At 49.8% G+C, this 14064-nt stretch overlaps 1 long non-coding RNA gene across 1 annotated transcript in view; it reads right to left on the reverse strand.

Moving 5' to 3' along the window:
• Positions 1-1389, reverse strand: part of LOC105490221 (uncharacterized) — a 42313-nt gene extending 40924 nt beyond the window's left edge. The window contains exon 1 of the long non-coding RNA XR_011614948.1: positions 815-1389. This is a non-coding gene — a long non-coding RNA (uncharacterized lncRNA). The remainder of the gene's footprint in view (positions 1-814) is intronic.
• Between the last annotated feature and the right edge of the window lie 12675 nt (positions 1390-14064).

Consider the following 14064-nt stretch of genomic DNA (forward strand, 5'->3'; position numbering starts at 1 on the left):
TCCAGGACAAAGCGCTTGGGTACAAGTGCTGCTGTGTCCACGTGGTGCTGGGAGGATGGGGCATTGCTCTCTTGGGGAGTGAGCATTTGGAAAGGGAAGGGAGGGAAGAAAGGTGTGATCCAATCTTCCAGAGAGTGGCAGAGACAGTGATTAGGTGAAATGGTTCTTGAACCTGGACACCTGTTAGAATTTCCTGGGGCGCTTTTACAATACACCAAAGCCTGGGCCCTACCACAGACCAATTGAAGCAGGATCTCTTGGGTCAGGTCTCAGGAACGAGTATTTTTAAAAAATCTCCCCATGTGATTCCAATGGCATCCAAGTTTAGGGAACTGTAGGGTGGCCACCTGAGTCATATGAAATTGAACCTGATGCCAATGAAGCAGTTTCTATTGAAATTAACGTAACAATCTCCAGGAGACAGAGCTTTGGACAAAAAGTCCTCTGGTCCAGATCAATTGGAGGAGAGGCCGTGGCGGTCGTGGCATTCAGATCTACAGAGATAATTATTTCCATCACGGGATGTATAGAATAGAGGCAAACACAGTGTCATCATTGTAGCCATCTAAGGGTTACCATTCGCCCTGATGGGAGGAACCCAAATTAGGGCAGGAAGGAATAAGTTCAGAAGTAACATTCACATACTGTGCTTAGGAAACTCTGCTAAAGGCTGTTCATGGGAAGAGTGGGCTGTGTATTAGCAGGAGCCTGAAAACCAAAGGGAAGGAGCTTAAGGAGTAGTTACCTGGTAGACTAGGTATTCCTCCATTCATTTGTTCACTCAACATTCGATGTGTGTTTATTGAGCACTTACCTACGATGTGCCGGGGCAGTTCTTACGAAAAGCTGGAGTTGACAGCATGGAGCAGCCCCTGTGTGTGTCAGCCATTCAGCATTTGCCACCAAAAGAAAATTGTCAGAGACCCTCCAAAGAAAGATGAGAAGGTATCGTGGGTGAAAACAGCAGAGATAGATAGGTGCTGCATCATCTTCATCCCAATCTGAAGTGGAATCAAATCATCCTCGGAGATCTCAATCTGCCCATCCTTAGGGAAATGAGTGAGAATGGCCAGGAACCCATCCTCGGGGAGGCTCTGGCCTCTTCATTCCTGCATGATGCCATGTCTACTGTGTGCCAGGCATGTGCTGGGATTGGAAACATGAAGCAGACATGGCCCACCTTTCAAGGAGCTCGCAGCTTAGTAGGAAGAGAGCCAGAGTGGAGTAGCATTTCAGACGGCAGTTAGGTAGATTCTCAAGTCAACATTAAGGAGAAAATCGAGTCTAACCAAAATACCTTGGGAAAAAAGACTTCTCCAGGGAGATGGGAGTCTGGCGTCTGAAATACAGCCTCTTGTAAACACAACACAGCCAGTTTTCCTGCAGCATTGGGACAGATGGCCGTCCCTGTGGCTGAGCACCAGAGGAAGCAATCGGCTTGGCTTGCGTTTCGAGGTCATGTTGTATGAAAAAAGATGTATTGTCACTCTAAACACTGGTGTGCGAGATGCTCACACCTCGGAGAGGCTCAGAACTGGATGCAAACGTTGGCAGATCCGCTCTCTGGGGCATATGCTTATTGCGGGGAAGGGCTGGCAGAACCACACACTTTATTTACATTGTTTTTCATTTAAAGTTTTCTCTGAGCACCTACGGTTGAATTTGCTTAAGCTAAATGTGCATGTAATGGGACCAACTGAGAAAAGGCAATTGGGAGGCCACCGGAAGTGTGACACCCTTGCAATAAGAGGTGAGACTTAGGATGGGAAGATGCCGCAGGAGCCCCTTTCTCCAAGGCTCTGAGCATTCCAGAGGGGCCAGCCACGGGGTCCAGTATTGGTGTGAATGCTGAAGCAAGAGGGAGAGCCCCACCTGACTTCTCCCCCATCCTCTGCAGAAGCCCCCACCCCATAAGGACCCTCTAGTGGCCTTGCAAGGAGGGAGAGGAGGCAGGGCCCCTTCAGAAAAGGTCTCGGGGCTCTGCCTCTGCATCCTCTATATGGCCTTCTTTCCTGGAGACCTCACGGAAGACTTAGCCCTGGGCCTCTTCCTAAAGTCAAACCAGAGGCACTGCCCGGAGGTCCGGGTGGAGCGTCCCCCTCATGAGTTCTGTCCTGGGCCCTGCAAGGGGCCGGGCCTCCCTGTGCACTCCACAGGGGCCTGTCATCACTGCTCCCTGCTTGTCTTCTGACCTTCCCCCTCTGACAAGCCTGTTCCCTCCCAGCCCAAGCCTGGAGTCGCCCGCTGGCCTGGCCAGCCTTGTCTGACATTTTTGCCGAAGAAGGGGATCCAGCTAGATTCCGGCGGCCGGCTGGCTTCCCAGGTTGTGGCAGGCCTTGCCCACTTGGAGGACATCTTGCCTTGTTTGCCCACTGGGGCCCTCATGTAGACAGACCCTTGCTTGACTTTGTAGCCCTAACCAAGGATCTGAAGGTGGACTTCCAGGAATACATTCCTGCCCAGCTAAGGCTCCGGGGGTCCTGCAGGCAGAGGGAGACTCCTGGGATGGCCAAGGATGCTCACTGGTCTGCGAAGCTTGCTGAATAGTTACGACGCTTTTGGGGCTTCTCCACACTGACCAACCTACAGCACGTGCCCACAAAGAGAGAGAAGCTTTCTGCTTTATGGCTGCTCCAACCTCGTGCGGTCTCGTGTCCCTTCCTGTTCTTGCAGGATCGCTGCGCTGACCTCCCCATGAGAGGAGAGGGCAGAACATGGCCCACCTCTCGTCCTAGGGAAGCACGGGCCGTCCACGGCCTGCCCACCGTCCAATCACTTCGGGAGGCACAGACCCTTTCTTGTGTTTGTTTGTACATGATTTTCATGTTTTCGTGCCTGACAAGGGGAAGTGGTTAGTATACAAGTGGCACATCAACACCATTCTGGTAATTCTTTCCAAATGGAATTTTCCAACAATTTTTATTTCCAGAAGTCCCATGGAACCAAAGAGACAAACAACAGAAGAGCAAAGGGAAGTAAATGGTTATGAGTGTTTATCACAGAAGCACAAAGCGCAAGGCTCCTTGCAAAGTCCTTGAGGCCTCCTGCCTCAGACCTTCCCTGGCTCTCTGTCCCCAGGCACCATCAGCTGATGCAGAAGGGACTCCGCCTGTCTTTAGAGAGAGAGAAATCAGGATCAGGGCTCTTCCATCTTCTCTGCTAAGCCCACTAACCTCCTGCAACTCACTTCTTCTTTCTTTGGCCTGTGCCTCATGTTTTATTAAATTTTATTAAAGGTCCTTTCTGGCTCCCATCACCTCTGGAGGCTTGCTTTTGTCTGGCCACCACCAGAACAAGCCAGGGAGGGAGGCACCTTGTTCCCACAGCGGCACCAGGTATCTGTTAAATGAATGCATTCAAGTGTACCGCCTGCCGGGTTAAGTCATTGCCCTGGGGAGCAGCACCAGCACCTCGGTCCTCATAGATTGAGACTGTGGCTAAGAGGATGGAAGCTGTGCAAAGGGGAGCCAGAGCGCAGTTGGCTGCAGCTAGAGATCCCTGGCCCCGGCCCTCACTCCCGGCCTGCACTCCCTCCCCATCCTCTCGCCCGGGACACACACACATCTTGGCTGTCTCTTACAAGCCAGAGCTAAAAGAGAAAGCAGATATTAACCCAACTAAGAAACTAAAAGGAACAACGACAAGTAAAGAGATTAAGACGAACAAAATGTAAGAAGGAGATGTTAAAGGGTAGTAATTTGTTTTTATGAATAAATGTATTCAGGGAAGTAAAAATTAAGATGTGGATGATAAAAGGGTGTCAGCTTCAGGAAACTAAAAGGATTTATAAGTCACACCAAAAGGAACGAGGGAAATTTTACAGATGGAAGACGAAAAGCTAAGGGGAAAATTCTAGACGACGACAGGAAGGAGATTAAGGTGGTTAAAAATGGATCAAGTTGTAAACTAGAGGCCGCAGGTCTCAGATTATTAGAAAGCTAAGTAAAATAAGCAACTTTCTATGTAAACGAATAAAATAGTTTTAAGCAGTGCAGAAAAGGAAGGCTCTTAAGGCTATTAACCGGGGCAGGCGGCACACTCGGAAGGTCACTGCAAGTAAGAAGCTGATGCTTTAGAAGCCAGCAGTGGGTCCCTGGAGCCTCCTCAGGCACAGGTCACTGTGGTGAAGGGTCCTTAGCAGGCCTCTGCAGGGCCGGGGTCCCCAACTGTCCTCCTTGCCTCGGGCAGCTGGTCCGTGTTCTCTCTGCTCCTTCTGAAGTGCTGGTGAGGTCTGAGGACCCAGGCCTTCAAAAAGTGCTGCCTGTCCTGAGTCTGGCTCTAGCCTCAGAGCTCGTGAGACTCGTGCTGGGAGTGACAGCCTCTCCCCTCCCGTGACACCCCCTGCTCCCTCCCACTGGGGCACAGGATGCACGATCACACGTGGGCTTGGTGCACGCTCCTCGTTTTGGGGCACAAACGTGGTAGAAGGCCCTTTTGGGCTCCAGAAAAGACTACGAGCAAAAGGAGAGATGACAGAGGACAGCAATAACGTTTATGTATGAATATTTCAAGCTACTTACAAAAGCTAGCTCACTCAGTTGGCAACAGCAGTACGTCCACTGTACCGGGGAAACCCTGAGGCCCGTGACCCGTTTCCCACCCCCTTTAGCCGCCGCAGTACCGCGCACTGTGCTGGTTTCAGCGCTTTCGCGTCTGATTCTCAGTTCTTCTGTTTTTCATCGAAGCCATATTTGTTTTCTCTTCAGCCTGCTGATTTCTGGCCCACCGTCAATTCTGACTGGTGCCCAGCTTCCCTCTTGATATGTGTGTGTTACACAGACTCTCTGTATCCCAAACAATAGAGGGATGAAATCTTCAGCATGAGATTTTAAAGTGCTGCTTCCATTTTGTCCACTGAACAGTAAGAAAGCCACGATTCCTCACAAAGACTTCCACGACTTTCCCAGGAGAAGGGTCACCTCCATAGATGTAACTGCATGATTGTGACATTAATAACAGCCCTTTCCACGAGCAGCAGAAAGACACTAAGTCCCTAGTTCCCTGATGACTTTTTTTTTTTTTTTTTTTTTTTTTTTTTTTTTCTGAGACGGAGTCTCACTCTGTCGCCCAGGCTGGAGTACAGTGGCATGATCTCGGCTCACTGCAAGCTCCGCCTCCCGGGTTCACGCCGCTCTCCTGCCTCAGCCTCCCGAGTAGCTGGGACTGCAGGTGCCTGCAACCACGCCCAGCTAATTGTTTGTATTTTTAGTAGAGACGGGGTTTCACTATGTTAACCAGGACGGTCTCAATCTCCTGACCTCGTGATCTGCCCCCCTCGGCCTCCCAAAGTGCTGGGATTACAGGTCTGAGCCACCATGCCTGGTCCCCTGATGATTTTTTCAAGAGGCAAAATACATACCTTCCCAGCAGAAAGGAGAGAAACCGCTAAGTCAATCCACGGGGCTACATACCTCATCAGTGCCTTGGCAGACACAGCCTTCTAGACCATGGCTCCTGCCCTACGGAGCCTGTCACTGGATCAGGTGGATCACACACGGTGGCTGACCAGGCAGGTGTCATTAACTGCCCAGTGGGTGCAGAGATGCCGAAGCAATGAGTCCAGAGGCAGATTGGGACTCACCTGTGACCACGGGCACAGGTGCCTGAACGCCTGCTCCTCACTCATAAACCGCAATTCCTCATGACACCGCTTCTGAGGGGAGTCGCGCGTGTTCACTGGGCTCGTCTATGTCAAGCATGACTGGTACGTGGTATTCACCCAATGAAGGAGGAGCGTGGAGAAATCCAGTGTGATTGTGCATCCTGTGCCCCAGTGGGAGGGAGCAGAGGGTGTCACGGGAGGGGAGAGGCTGTCACTCCCATCATGGGTTTCGCAAGCTCTGAGGCTTGAGCCAGACTCAGGAAAGGCAGCACTTTTTGAAGGCCCTGGGTCCTCAGACCTCACCAGCACTTCAGAAGGAGCAGAGACAACAGGGACCGGCTGCCCTAGGCAAGGTGGACAGCCAGGGACTCGGCCCTGCCGAGAGGCCTGCTAGGGACCCTTCTCCACAGGGACCTCAGCCTGAGGAGGTGCCAGGAACTCTCGCTGCTGGCTTCTAATGTATTGGCGTCTTCTCTGCAACGACCTCAGCCTTAAGAGCCTTTGTTTTCTGCACTATTTGAAAATATTTTATTAGTTTACATAGAAAGTTGCTGATTTTACTTAGTTTTCTAAGTAAAGCTAAGTAGGTTTCTAATGGGTTAAAAATGAGGGTGCAGACAGTGTAGACCAGTCGGGAGGGCTGGACTGAGGGTGCTGGACCCAGGAGAGGGAACAGGGCTGGAATTGTGGCTCTGCTTGATGGCAACAATGTGACCAATCTAATCTATGTAGCTCAGTAGTCCTCAAGCTGGGAGTGATTTTGTCCTCCAAGGCATATTTGACTATGTCTGGAGATATGTTTGTTCTTGCAAAGTGGGGAGGTGTGCAGCTGGCATCTACTGGGTGGGGGCTAGGGATACCTGTCAGCACCCTGCAATGCACACGGTGGCCTTACAACCGAGAACTGTTGAGCCCCAGTGTCAGCAGTGCTGTGGTGAGGAACGCCGCCCTGGATGAGGCTGTGGTTCTCCGGTGTTCCCGGACACCACCCCAGAGATGCTCAATTAGAATGTTTGGGATAAGTTACCTCCTGCTCCGACCTTGCCCACGCGCATACGTAGCACAGGTTCAGAAGCAGGTGGGCCCTGGACATGGCACTTAACAAACTGCTCTCCAAAGTGGAGGTTAACCACGACACATACGTAACGACGGACAGGCTTTGCACAGTGAAGTTTTCCAAACCTTTCCAAGCAGCTGACCACATCGAGTCCTAAAACGGTCCTTTAAGTTCAGCCTTATTCCTCTTTTACGAACAAGGAGGCAGAAATACAGGGAGTTTCACATGCTCATGGTACCGATATCCACCAAGTGGCAGAATGAGGACTTGAACCCAGCACCAGCTCAGTCCCTGGTTGGCAACAACAAATATTTGTTGATTGGATGAATGATTGAATAAATGAATAAATAAATTCAAGCCCTCTGACTTCAAAATTCATTTTCTCTCCACTCTTGGATGATACCTCTTTAAGTATCTCCTAAGTGGAATATCTCATCTCCACTCTTGGATGATACCTCTTTAAGTATCACAACCCTCCAGACTCGTTGATCTTGGACTTCCAGCCTCCAGCACTGGAAGACAATCAATGTCTGTTACTGAAGCCCCCGAGGATGTGGCACTGTGTTATGGCAGCCCTAATGGACTAATGCAGTTACCATTCAGGAACAAGTTTTCCCAGTGACAAGGAAGTTAAGCATTCAGTTCATCATTGAGCGTCATCATCACTTAGATGATGACACAATGAAACTAAACTTGTATGAGTTATGATAAAAAATATGAGCAAAACTTGCTTTTTTCATACAGCTGACTTTGAAGTTGTTGAGACATTCAAATCCAGTAATGGAAATACAAGACTGAACTTTCTTTCTTTTTCTTTTTTTTTTTTTTTTTTTTGAGATGGAGTTTCGCTCTGTCTCCCAGGCTGGAGTGCAGTGGGGCGATCTCAGCTCACTACAAGCTCCGCCTCCCGGGTTCACACCATTCTCCTGCCTCAGCCTCCCTAGTAGCTGGGACTACAGGCGCCGCCACCACGCCCGGCTAATTTTTTGTATTTTTAGTAGAGGTGGGGTTTCACCGTGTTAGCCAGGATGGTCTCGATCTCCTGACCTCGTGATCCACCCACCTCGGCCTCCCAAAGAGCTGGGGTTACAGGCCTGAGCCACCGCGTCTGGCCGTGAGTCTGAACTTTCAAAGAAAGGGAAGAATGACCTGTTGAGACTTGAGCTGATAATAAGTGATGTTGCCGAACAGCGCAGGGTTCTCTATTGTCAACCACTGTTTATTTAGTGAAGCTGCCTAGGCTAGAAAGGGTTAAAAATCAAGGCTCATAAAAACAGTGCTACGGCCCAAGAATTTTCAAATAAGCACTTTAGAAGTTTGCCCCCTGGTGGACAGAGGGGAAAATGCAAAGAAGGTCAGGGAAATGCGACGGTCTAAGTCAGGCAGCGTTTGCCCTTCCTGTTTGAGGTTCTTCTCACTCAGAAAACAAGGAAGCCACTGTCATGGGCTGGACTGTGTCCCCCAAAGCTTCATTTGTTGAAGCCCTAACCCCTAGTTCCTCAGAATGTGACTGTATTTGCAGGTAAGGCCTTTGAAGAGGTGACTAAATTAGAATGAGGCTGTGAGGGTGGTTTGGCCCTGGTCCAATCCGACTGGTATCTTTTTTTTTCTTTTTTTGAGATGGAGTTTCGCTCTTTGTTCCCCAGGCTAGAATGCAGGGGCACGATCTTGGCTCACTACAGCCTTGGCTTCCCAGGTTCAAGCGATTCTCCTGCCTCAGGCTGGAGGCAGTAACTGGGGTTATAGGTGCATGTCACCTCCTTGGCTTCCCAACTGCTGGGATTACAGGCGTGAGCTACTGCACTCAGCCTGCCTGGTGTCTTTATAAGAAGAGATTAGGGCTGGGAACGGTGGCTCACACCTGTAATCCCAGCACTTTGAGAGGCCGAGGCAGGTGGATCACTTGAGTTCAGGAGTTGGAGACCAGCTAGCCCACATAGTGAAACCCTGGCTCTACTAAAAATACAAAAATTAGCAGGCCATGGTGGCATGCACATGCAATCCCAGCTACTTGGGAGCCTGAGGCAGGAGAATTACTGGAACCCAGGAGGCAGAGGTTGCAGTGAGCCAAGATCACACCACTGCACTCCAGCCTGGGCAACAGAGTGAGACTCTGTCTCAAAGAAAAAAAAAAAATTACACAGAGACCCCAGGGGCCTGTGCACAGGGTAAAAGCTATGTGAGGATGCAGCGAGAAGGTGGCCGTCTGTGAACCAAGGAATGAGGCCTTGGAAGAGGCCAACCCTCCAGACTCCTTGATCTTGGACTTCCAGCCTCCAGCACTGAAAGACAATCAATGTCTGTTACTGAAGTCCCCCAGGATGTGGCACTGTGTTATGGCAGCCCTAATGGACTAATGCAGTCACCATTCAGGAACAAGTTTTCCCAGTGACAAGGAAGTTAAGCATTCAGTTCATCATTGAGCGTCTATTCTTTAAACTTGTGTCTATTCTATGAAGGGGCCTCTTTGTGGTCAATTGCAGTCTAATTCAGATGAAACCCAAACTATACATCCATGTGAAGAGACCGAGGCCGCATCATGGAGCTTACTGGTAGCACATTGTTGATTCAAAATGGGCATTTGCTCACCTGTCTGTCCCCCTTTGGGTTCCTAGTAGGACTATGTCTCTATTTGTTGAAAATTTTAATTTAAAAAATTTGGAAGCCATCATTTGTTTCTTATTGCAAAACTTACACTCAAATATTGTAGAAAATGTAGACCAGGAAAAATAAGAAAATAAAATCTAACGAGTCCCTGCAATCAGAGCCCATCCTGTTAGCATTTGCCATTTCTCATTCACAGTTGGGGTATTTTTTTTCTTTCTGTGAATGTCCATCTGCAATGGACATATGTTCAGGGTGCCCAGTCTAGATCATTTCTTTATCTACCACTTTGGCCAGAGTGGAGTGTGTGTATGTAGATGTGTGTGTGTGGATGTGGGTGTGCCAGTGTGTGCTTTAATTAACTGTATTAGCCCTTAGAAGAGTGATGCTCAAGACTTCTATAGTGAAGATCACACAACTGACTAGAAAAAGTTGCTTAGGTATGCAAAGCAAGCACATTCTAGGAGAATGTTTCAAGCTACGTGTCCTGGTACCTGCCCTGCTGGCCTGGTCGCCAGCCTGTTCTATGGTGATGCCCGTCAACACTTCCTTGCTACCCTCTGTGTCTGTCTGTGAACTCTTTTGGCTGCTCGTGGTAAACTTTTGGCCCCTGACACTTCCCTCCCCTACTCTGAACACAAGCCTACAGCACCACTTGCTCATGGGAGCCTGTGTGGGTCCTGTTGTCCCAGGAGCTTGGCCCTACACCGCTCTGGCATGGTAGACCGGCAGGCGGGTTTACAGTGTAGGAACCACAATCCTCAGAATGAGACTGGCTCTGAATCCATTTTTTTTTTTTTTTTTTTTTTTTTTTTTTTTTTTTTTGAGACAGAGTCTCGCTCTGTCGCCAGGCTGGAGTGCAGTGGCGCCTTCTCGGTTCACTGCAACGTCTGACTCCCTGGTTCAAGTGATTCTCCTGCCTCAGCCTCCCAAGTAGCTGGGATTGCATGCGCCCACCACCATGCCCAGGTAATTTTTGTATTTTTAGTAGAGATGGGGGTTTCACCATGTTGTCCAGGATGATCTCGATCTCCTGACCTCGTGATCTGCCTGCCTCAGCCTCCCAAAGTGCTGGGATTACAGACGTGAGCCGCCACGCCCGGGGCATGAATCCAGTTTTAAGAGATTGACGTTGCTCTATAATCCAGCCATGGCATTTGGGATTTTGGACATCCAGGTGGGGAATGTAATGATGAGCACAGAGCTGTTTCCTTGAAAGGAGGGATCCTTGCCTGAGAAGGAGTGCCTGTGGCTGCCTCTGACCCAGTTGGTCATCTTGGGATGGGCGCTATGGTCCCAGCAGGCTTTGTGGAGCAGGTCACTACCACCATCATCATCATAGAGAACTTTTGTGACATGAAGCTGAAGTCCACAGCTCCACGGGGACCTGCGACGAGATCTGGAGACCCAGGAAGAGGGAAAAGCAAATGAAAGCCACGATGAGATACCAGTACATGCTCACCAGATGTCTAAATAAAAACTGCGGACAACAAGTGCTGGCAAAGGATGTGGAGCAATAGGAAGCTTCATAAATTGCTGATGGGAATGTATTAAAATGAATGGCAAAAAGAGCAATTACTTTTGCACCATCCTAGTAAGTTGATACAACCACTTTGGAAAACTTGTTGGCAGTGTTTATCTACAGCTGATTGTATACATATTCTACGACTTAGCAGTTCCACTCCCAGGGGTACACCCATCTTAAGTGCATGCACTGTGCACCAAAAGACATGTGCAGAATTCTTTGGAGAAGCACAATTTGTAATTGCCCAAACCTGGAAACCCATTTGCCCATGAAGATTTGAATAAGCCAATAAAAGGCAGGATATTCTCACAATGGAATACTCTTCATCCATGGTTCTCGAAAGTGTGGCGTCAGCCAGCCTAGGCAACGTGGTGAAACCCTGTCTCTCCAAAGAATACAAAAAGTAGCCTGGAGTGGTGGTACACACTGATAGTCCCAGTTCCTTAGGAGGCTGAGGTGGGAGGATTGTTTGTTTGAGTCTGGGAGGTCAAGACTGCAATGAATCATGATTACACCATTACACTACAACCTGAGTGACAGAGGGAGACCCTGTCTTAAAAAATAAAGTGCAGGCCGGGCACGGTGGCTCATGCCTGTTATCCCAGCACTTTGGGAGGCCGAGGCGGGCAGATCATGAGGTCAGGAGATCAAGACCATCCTGTCTAACGTGGTGAAACCCCATCTCTACTAAACAAAATACAAAAAATTAGCCGGGCGTGGTGGCAGGCACCTGTAGTCCCAGCTGCTCGGGAGGCTGAGGCAGGAGAATGGCTTGAACCAAGGAGTAGGGCGGAGCTTGCAGTGAGCAGAGATTGCACCACTGCACTGCAGCCTGGGCGACAGAGCAAGACTCCGTCTCAGAAAGGAAGGAAGGGGGGAGGGAGGGAGGGAGGGAAGGGAAGAGAGGGGAGGGGAGGGGAAGGGAAGAAGGAAGGGAAGAAGGAAGGGAAGAAGGAAGGAAGAAAGTGCAGCATCAGTATCACAGGACAATCTGTTAGCATACTCTGGAATTTTATCTCAGACCTCTTGGGTCAGAAACTCTGGGGGTGGGGCCAGCAATCTTGTGTTTCAGCCAGCCCTCCAGGTGACTTTGGTGTGGGCTAAAGTTTGAGAACTTGCTGTAATATGGCAACAAGATTGAAGAAACTGCAACTCCAAGCAAAAATATGAATCTCAGCCATAATGTTGAGCAAAATATGTCAGACCCAAAAGAGGGCATGCTGGAAGATTCCATTTATACGGAACTCAGAAACAGGCAGAACTGTTTTGTGCTGCTAGAAGTCAGTTATGGGTGAGGCCTGTGAGGCACCTAGAACAAAATGTAAGGGGCTAGATGTGCTTGACCTTGAGAAGGGAGGCCTCCTTACACTGTGCACCCCAGGCTCCTCACCCTTTCCCAGCGTTGGTCAGAGTGGTGATTATTCTGGATGGTGTGAGCTAAAGACTTCATACATACTTGATGGTGAGTGATCCAGGGGAATCCGTGAGGGCATCCAGGCGTTACTATTGTTCTGTGTCTCCGTGTGGGTGCCGTGTGCACTAGGGTGTTCAGTTCCTAAATATTCTTCAACCTGTACACTTACGGCTGGTGCACTTTTCTATATATAAATACGGAATAATCTTTCAATAAAAGATTAAGTACATATCCAATGGGAATGATGCCCTCATTTCAGTGATGAATGGCCTTGGAGTAATTGCTTTCATGCCATCGTGGGTCGAGTGTGTGTGTGTGTGTTTTAATGGGCTCAGAAAATAGAAAAATATATTCAGGGTCAAATCTGGTAGATTGTATATAATTTTTTTTTTTCTAGAAAATGACATGGGGTTTCTGATGTAGCCAAGAGAAGGGAGCTCCAAATGTGCTCTGAATGTGGGAAAAGCTGTGGAATGAGTGTATAACTCCCCAAGAGGCTTCCTTGAGGGGCCCCTCCCTGAAGCCTGTGATTTCTGGCACAGGCATTAACAGATAAGCCAGTGAAGTGTCCCCATCCCATACCACCTGCATTCTGGGAAAGTGGTGGTTTCTCCTCGACTCAGTACTTTTACTTGACTTCATGCCTTGGTGAGCTCTATGGATGGCTTGTTTTACCTGAGTCTTTGAATGCAAAGGGGAAATGTCTCTCCAGGCTGTGCTGCGAGCAGCTGTGCTGGAGTCAGTGACAACACACAGAGGAAGCCAGATCTCGGGAATCCAAAGCATTCTGTGCAGACTCGGAAGGAAACAGGAACAGATAATTCTAGCAACTCCCGCCTGGATGTGGGGATGACTCTGATGGAGGAGAGGGCTGTTGGCCAGAACAAACCGCCGCTGACTCCTGACACTAGCCCCGGGGCCAGGCAGTGGTCGATTTCTGAATAAAGTTGTCTCCGGAAGCAGAGTGACAAATGGCTTCCTAGCTCTGACTCTGAATAAAAACGCATGAGTGCGGCAGCAAAGCCCTGCAGCGTTCTGTGTGACGGAAGATAGCTTAGCCCAGCCTGCCTGCTGCCCTCCCTGGGTTCTAACCTACCCTGGGGACAGTCACTGCCCCGACCCCCCTTCGGACCCCGCTTCTGACCCTGCCACGGTCAGCAGGGACGCGGTGACCCAATGCTCCTGCACAGGAAATATAATGACCTAACCAGGCCTGGCAGAAGGGCCGGTGGTGAGCAGCCAATGGAGAATAGCTCTGTCTATCTCAGCATTACTTCACTGTCTAAACTCCCCCGGAATTCTATTGGATACCTAAGTATTTCAGCAAATGTGGTATCCCACTCTTTCTCTAAAGTAGGCGCCTGCTGTCGTTCAGTTCAGCATCCAGGTGCTCATGTGAGGAATCAGCCGTGGTTGCTCTGTCTGCCAGTCTGTCTAGCAGGGGCCACCTCCCTCCACCCCCGGAGCCTCAGCCTCACTCAAACCCCGCCCCTTCCCTGGGGTGTGGCCACAGCCTCCCTTATTCCCAGCCTTGTCCCCTTCCTAACCCACCTCTCCTCCAGGAGAAGCCAGAGCCCTGCAGACACAGCAGTGGGATCACGGCCTTCCTGAGCCCAGCCCTCCTGAGCCCAGCCTTGCAGTTCCTAAACCCTCTCCATTAATCATGGGTTTGCTTTGGCCTCTTGATGCTCTGCTGACCCTAGAGAGGTTGCCTCTCCCCATTTAGCCAGGTCCTAAAGAGAGCAAATGACTGAGTGCAAACACCTTTCATATGCAAAGCCATTAAGCCAGAGCTCACACCCCGCCACCCCACTATGCTCTTGGCCACTGTCCCCTTGCCCTAATCACCCCAGGGCGAGGTA

This window comes from Macaca nemestrina, chromosome 16, assembly GCF_043159975.1.
Source record: "Macaca nemestrina isolate mMacNem1 chromosome 16, mMacNem.hap1, whole genome shotgun sequence".
NCBI classification, from domain to species: Eukaryota; Metazoa; Chordata; class Mammalia; order Primates; family Cercopithecidae; genus Macaca; species Macaca nemestrina.